Below are 7,038 nucleotides of genomic sequence, written 5' to 3'. Positions count from 1 at the left end.
AGCAAGAGAGAAATGGTTTCAGAGGGCTGTAACAGTTGAAAATTATTCAGTATAAATCCACTTATTGAACTGGTTACATGCAGGAGACAAAGCCCTGAAATTACACTGCTAACCTGCATGGCCTAAAGTCAGATTTCTGCATTTTTAAAGGCTGCACCAACAGAGCTGTGGTGATTATTATCAGAAAATGGGATGGAACAGGCAGAAATCTGTTCAGGCTGGAAAATCCTGAGAGGGAATGAATGAGAAAGCAGCAACACCCCCAGGATGAGATCCTGGGGGACACAGCCCTCTGTGGGAACAAAGGGAGAAGTGGAGAAAGGGACCAAACCAAACACATGGACATTTCAGGAGGTCTTTTAATAAGAGAATTTTTCAGGTGAAATTCAGTAAGTCAGCAAAAAAGGATGGATAAATCCAGACTCTTCAAGCCCAAATGCAGAGCCAGTTTAGTCTACATAAAAACTAAGTGCACAGCTCTCTAGCAATCAGAAGACAAGGTAATATTATTATGTTATTTAATACTTTTTACAGGGAATGAAGGTTGCATAAGCCTCTACGCTTATTAGACATTAGATTTAATTTCCTGTATTACTGAGAAATGGGTGACTTGGAGCTCAGCCAGGCTTGGATAGAATGTAATAGGTTACACATTTATAAAAGGGAACTAGTGCAAGTAGGAACTGCTGCTATAGGTGTCAATTTAAAGTAATACTTTCCCCCCAAAAAACCCCATCCCACACAGGATAGAGGAGACTGAATCAGGGATGTGCTGTAAAAGCATTAAGTCAGGGGAAAGTGGTGCAGAGACAGCAACCAATGACTAAGTACATTTGACCTTCATGTATTATTTTCTTCTCAAGTCTTAATTTTGTGGTTTCACAATGGGCTCATCCCCAGAAAAATCTAATGTCCTCTAATAATTATCACAGGTGTTATTTATACATTTATGCCTTGGTCTGTCAGACCCAAAATATCTCCATATATTGATAATAAAGAAACAGGTTATTTACTTATTGTTTCACTTGCTGAAATGCAAAACCAAAATTAAATAAAATGCTTTATAATCTATTTATTTCCAATTACTTGTGCAATGTTACTCGTTTTCTTGTTTTCCAGTGTGCTTTCCTCTTTCCTTAAGAGAAATATAAAAGACAAAGAATTTTCCAAAGAAGGATCTGGGAATTCTCAATACTATAAGTTAGCTCCTTGGCATTTTCATAAAGAAAAAACACAAGTGAATCTTCCTACCACTATTCAGCTGATTTAAAAAAAAATTATCTTTGCCTTTCAACATAAATCTTGTTTCAACATAAATATTTTTAAACTATGAAAGCCCTTTTTGAATTTTGTCTTTCTTCTTATTTTGAAGGTATGGTAAGAATAGCTACAAGCTAAATGCCATAGAATATATAATGTAATTATATATGTTGATTTTACCTTGCTCAAATTATGACATTTTCAACTCCTTGATACATAGTATGTGCTTATTACTGAAGTAATATGTCAAAATAGATTGTAATTTATTAATATTAGTAACAAAGTAGTAAGGAAAGAAAGCGTAGAAAAAAACAGCAAATAAATTCTGCACTGTAAAGCACCAAGTATTAATTTCTAGAGTAAAGAATGTGTGAAGATTTTACAGAGCAAGGTTAAACTAAAAAAAGTGTGCTCAGATAGAGAGAGGTTGTTACCATCTGCAGTCCAGCTGAAGTGAGAGAACATTATGAGTATTCAGTGTCATTAAGACCCCAGTAATTTCTATTTTGTATTTTCAAGTGAAATATCACTCTGATGAGATACTCAGAATACTTAGCAACTCCCATGATGCCTTTTCTGGGCCTCAGCCACCTGGATGAATTTCTGGGGTCACAGCCTTTGCTCTCCTTAGGATTTCTCCACAGTCAAGTTGCAGCTAAAACACTGACAAGACACAAGCAAAGTGCTTTAAATATTCCCAGTCTGGAAGCATCAACAAAGATCACTCAGCCCAAGCCCAGCTCAAAGCTGGATCACCCAGGGCAGGGTGCTTGGGACCTTGCTCAGTTGAGTTTGGAGTTTCTTCAATGATGTCAACTTCAAAACCTCCCTGGGCAGCCACAGGACACACGCTCCTCTTGTCCACCCTCACAGTCCTTTCCTGCCCTCCCTCCAGCATTTCCATGTCCTTCCTGCTGTGAGGAGCTCAGAACTGGGCACAACACTCCCACTGAAGTCTCACCAGTGCTGGGCAAAGGGGAATGATCACCTCCTTTGACTTCCTAGCAAAGCTCTTCCTAATGCAGCCCAGGATGCTGCTGGGCCTCTCTGCCAATATACATGCTTACAGATATAACAGAATTTTAAGGACATGATGAGTTACGTATTTCCAGGGTCTGCTCTATATCAAGGAAATACAAACTATATTATTTTGCTAATACATGTTTTATGTCAGTACCAGGGATTGTATTTATGTTCTCATTACATGATTTCCCAAATAACTGGCCCATTAAAACCATTGTTTGGGATGATTACACAGTGCTTTGTAAAAACATCTGTGCACAGATTTCTAAAGGTAACACTGAAAATCTCTAAATGCAGACCAGGGTAGGTTCACAGGAATGAAGGCATCTTGGAAACTGCAATTCTAGAAGATAGCAATTCTCGATTTCATTGTGTTGTTAGTGTTAAGATTTAAAGACAGCAGTTTAATTACTATTATATTTAACTCACAGATAACCTTTTGTAGCAGTAACATCCAGCTTATAAACTTCCACAGTATCCAAAAGCACTCCACACTGTTTCAGAAGCCAAAAATCCAGTTCTCCCCAATGTATTCCTGAGAACCTTCCACTTCCTCTGCAGCTGCCACAGTGTAACTGTGGACAATACACTTATGTATTGACAATACACAAGTTTTCTGTGGAAAAAGGTCCATAGATTTCTAGTAGGTCCTCAGGCAGCCTAAAGCAATGAGATGGTCTATCAGATTTGTTTGTCTTGGCAAGGAAGACAGCAACCTTGTTCTTGAAAAATCTACATTTAGTTCCCCATCTATAAACAATTTTCATCAGTTCTTCCATCTGCAGTATAAGTCTTTGTTTGGCAAACAATTTGCAATGTTTCTTGTTATACATGTCAAATTGTTTCTGTTCTGCATGAGCTATAATGACTTAAAGGACCAAAGTTTCATGTGGTGGAAGGAGTTTGTTCCCTCTGAATCCAGGGGTACCTTTACTGCTCTGGCTGGCCCATGATTTCTTTGCATTTCTTGCAGTCTGTGACTGCAGAAAACAGGAAAAAAACTCCTTCTCATTAGTGACATAGCAGTACATGAGCCAACATACAGTCTAGCTAATGCCCTTTTACCTTCTGGAATAGTTTAAAGCAGGATGCAAAATATTCTTCCAAAAATATACAAAGTCCTTTCCATCCACTTTCCTGTAAAGCTATGCCAAAAGCCCTGGGAAAGCCTTTTGACTCCAGCCTACATGCTCAAAAGAAATCTGGGAGACTGGCAAAAACCCACAATATAATTAGGACAATGCTGGGACTCAAATTAACATTATGGAAAGCAAACACCTTTCATACCACTCCCAGCTCTCACATATCCATGCTTAAGGGAAATTAAAATTCAGATGCTCATGAGCAGAGTAGCTCTTCCCAAAACAACACTAGATTGGCCCAGGTGGCTACAACCTGCACAATTTTTCATGGACTGACTTTCAAACTGCCTCATGGCTGCCTGAGTCTCAAAGATGTTGAATATCTTTCTCAGCTTTTTCCAATGCAGACCAGATGTTCTATTGTGATAATTCTCTCATGGGTCTTTTCCATTTTGACTCTCCATCAGCTAGGGATCCAAAGAGACATTACTTGAAAAACAGGAACCATAAAAGAGCCAGGAACTTATAAATTAAAACATAAACATTAATTTGTTTTCCAAAATACAGATGTCTTTTGTCAGTTCAAGCCTTGATCTCTCCACCAGTTAAAGGCAGCAGTTGTTCTGTGGAGGCATGCACTGGAAATTAGCCAACGGGCATTAACTTTTGGTTCTGATTGAACTGAGGAAAATTTGAAACAGAAACACAGAATTAAAAGTTGTGATAGCAATTATTGCCTGATAACATTTTAAAATGCTCACAACAATAGCAGAAGTGTCCTGCCATAAGGAACTGTACATTACGGAACCTTTTTGGATGAGGCTCAGGAGAGATTTGGGGTGTCCTTGGTGACAGCAGGGCTCTGTCCTTCTCCTCTCCTGGCTGATGCAGCACAGGCACCAGGATCCATCCCTGGGGAAGTGGATCCTGTGGTGGTGACTGGTGCAATGGGGCCACAGCAATGTGGCACCACCACAGCTCTGGACAAAGGGACTGGGCTGGAAGAGGAAGGGACACAAGACAGAGACAGCTTTCAAAGAACACTTTTATACATTACAAACACAAGTGCTCAAGGTTCAACTGCATAGATTTAGTTTTGTATTGACATAACACATCAAGCCTTGTTTTCAAATGGCCACTGAAAATGTGTCTTTTTTAATGCTAAATCACTTGATATATCAGTATTATTACATCTCTTAACATTTTTATCTCAATAAAATTTTGAGAATATTTGAAATAGCAGAAAGGCTACAGACAACCAAAGAAAACATCTATAAAAATGTGCATAATAAAGAGATAAGGACGAAAAATTACTTTCTTTTTTTTTAACATGACCTACATATGAACTAATTTTTCATCTTTAAAAAGTAGCAATTCACAAGTCACACCTCTTCATTCCCTTTGAAATCAATTTTATACACCTACACAATTCTTCTGACAGTGGATTACTGCAGGTTTACACTTCAAATTTGAGTTTCCAGTTCTGCTGTATTTTCTTGAAAAATTCTATTAATGTGAGAGATAAACACTACTCTGCCACTTTTAGCAAGGAACCCTCTGCAACTGAACATTTTAATGTACCTAGACAGGGAAGGTACAACAAATTGCTCTTCTTGATGTAACAAATTCCCTTCCTTATCCGATGGGCATAAACAAACACCTGTAATTTATAATACAATCCAATACAAGAAGTATCACTGAACTAAACCCTTTTCTTCTAGTCCTTCAGAGACTTTGCTTTTACCAATAATTACTTTTTCTAGAGCCTTCTGCTCAGAATAAGGCAATAGTTTATCCTTTACACCAAGACCTGTCCTTTGTACTACAGTGAACTCACCTGGTAGAGAAGGGATTGAGCAGCCTTTATTCCCCTCCTTGGCACTGCTGGAATAAATTCTTGCTTTCCAACACCCTTTTATGACAAGCTTTACATCTTCATTTTCTTTTCCTAGGCTGTAGCTCCTCTAGATTTCACACCATACTAATATCTGCCTGTACTCCTCTTACTGAACTCTTCATGCTTCATTATTTAAAAGCAGGGAATTCTAAGTAGCTGTATGGCATGTCTTAAAAGTGAAGATTCATCCAGACTACTTTGGTAAGGACTAAGAAATCATTTCCTGGCTTTGCAATGACCAAATTCTGAAATTCTGTCCCTGTTAATCCCTTTGCTCAGTCAGACAACCACGTGTAGGAAAAGCAACTCCTGTCCTGCTCCTGTCAAAGGGGCTGCAATGGCACCCTGTTCACATGCCAGAATCTTCTTTACTCTTGGCATCCCTTCTAAATAAGCCACTCCAACAAAACTTTCCCTGGGCTACAGCTTCAGTGGGAGGTGTTTCAGTCGGAGGCACTTCTGCCAACCTTTCCCTAGATGTCGCCACATTTTCTGGCTCCTTCGTTACAGCCTTAAATACTACATGGAAAGGTTCCTACCTTCTTCATATGGAAGAAACAGAAAACTCTCATAGAGCAACTCAACTTCTTCACAGCAATAAAAAGACCTTCTAATTATATGTATATGTTATTCCATTTAATAGAATACATATCTAATATATCCTAACAAGGTCATACTGAAACCTGAAAATAGGTTTTATCACAGGCTTGTTTTCACACTCTTTTTACTTCCTACTAAGTGTGTTGACTCACTGAGTCTGGAGTTGCTGACCTCATCCACTACTTTGTGCTGAAACAAACACTCTCCTTAAGGATATTTCTAAATTTTTCAGATTCAGTTTTCATGCATACTTTGCTATTCCTTCTCTCTTAACATTTTTTTCAAAGGATGTCCTTCTGCCCTTATTTTTTATTTTGCCAATAAAGACTCATTTGTACTATCCAAGTGCTTCAGGACACTATTTTGGGAATTCAAGGCAGGATTAAGGCTTGTGTTTTAGCTGATTTGGACTTAAAACAAGGTTCTGAGGGCACCATCCTTGGTTCCACCCCAGTGTTAATACCTCTCTGCAATCCACAATTGCTGTGGAAATAGCCTTTGAAAATCACATGCTGATTTCTACACATGAATGAAGCTTCCATATTGTCCAGAAATATGAAGACTCTCCAGTTTGTTGCAAAAAATACCACAATATTTCCAGATTTTCTAAATATTTCAAATTTCAGTTGTGCTGAAGTAGTCATTGATTGGTTGTCCACAAGATGGGGCTTCTACAACAGAGATCTTTATATCCGAATTTAAGATTCTGATGTAAAACCTATGAATGGCACCACAGTTGACAGGAACATACTTTGAAACTTTGGCACAGGAATGGTCCTCACCGCATTTCTCATTTCTCATGTAAAAACAACAACCGTTCAGGAAACCAAAACAGCAGCAAGTGATTTTATCTTGTCCTTAACCCTTGCACTGTGCTGGTGTACAGCTTGTAAGCCAGAGGCAAAATGCACCATTGCAATCACCCTGTGTCTCACAGAGATTCTGTGCAGTCCCCTGTGTCTAAAGGACTGTTTGTGGAACAGCACACAGACCAAAACACCAAATGGTGTGCCTGTGGTTTTTGAGACATTTTCTAAATCAATATACAGCCTTCAGAATTTCTGAAGCAGCATGCAAGTCCACTGCTAAGATGATAATGCCTCCAAATAAAAGTTAAAGTAGCTTCAAAGAGTGTGTAATTTTTGTAAACTTAACTGAAAGTGGAAACAGCTTGCT

The sequence above is a fragment of the Lonchura striata genome, chromosome 8 (assembly GCF_050655825.1).
Source record: "Lonchura striata isolate lonStrDom1 chromosome 8, ASM5065582v1, whole genome shotgun sequence".
Classification (NCBI taxonomy): domain Eukaryota; kingdom Metazoa; phylum Chordata; class Aves; order Passeriformes; family Estrildidae; genus Lonchura; species Lonchura striata.
The sequence above is the reverse complement of the archived record's forward strand: the minus strand, read 5'-3'. Positions refer to the sequence as shown.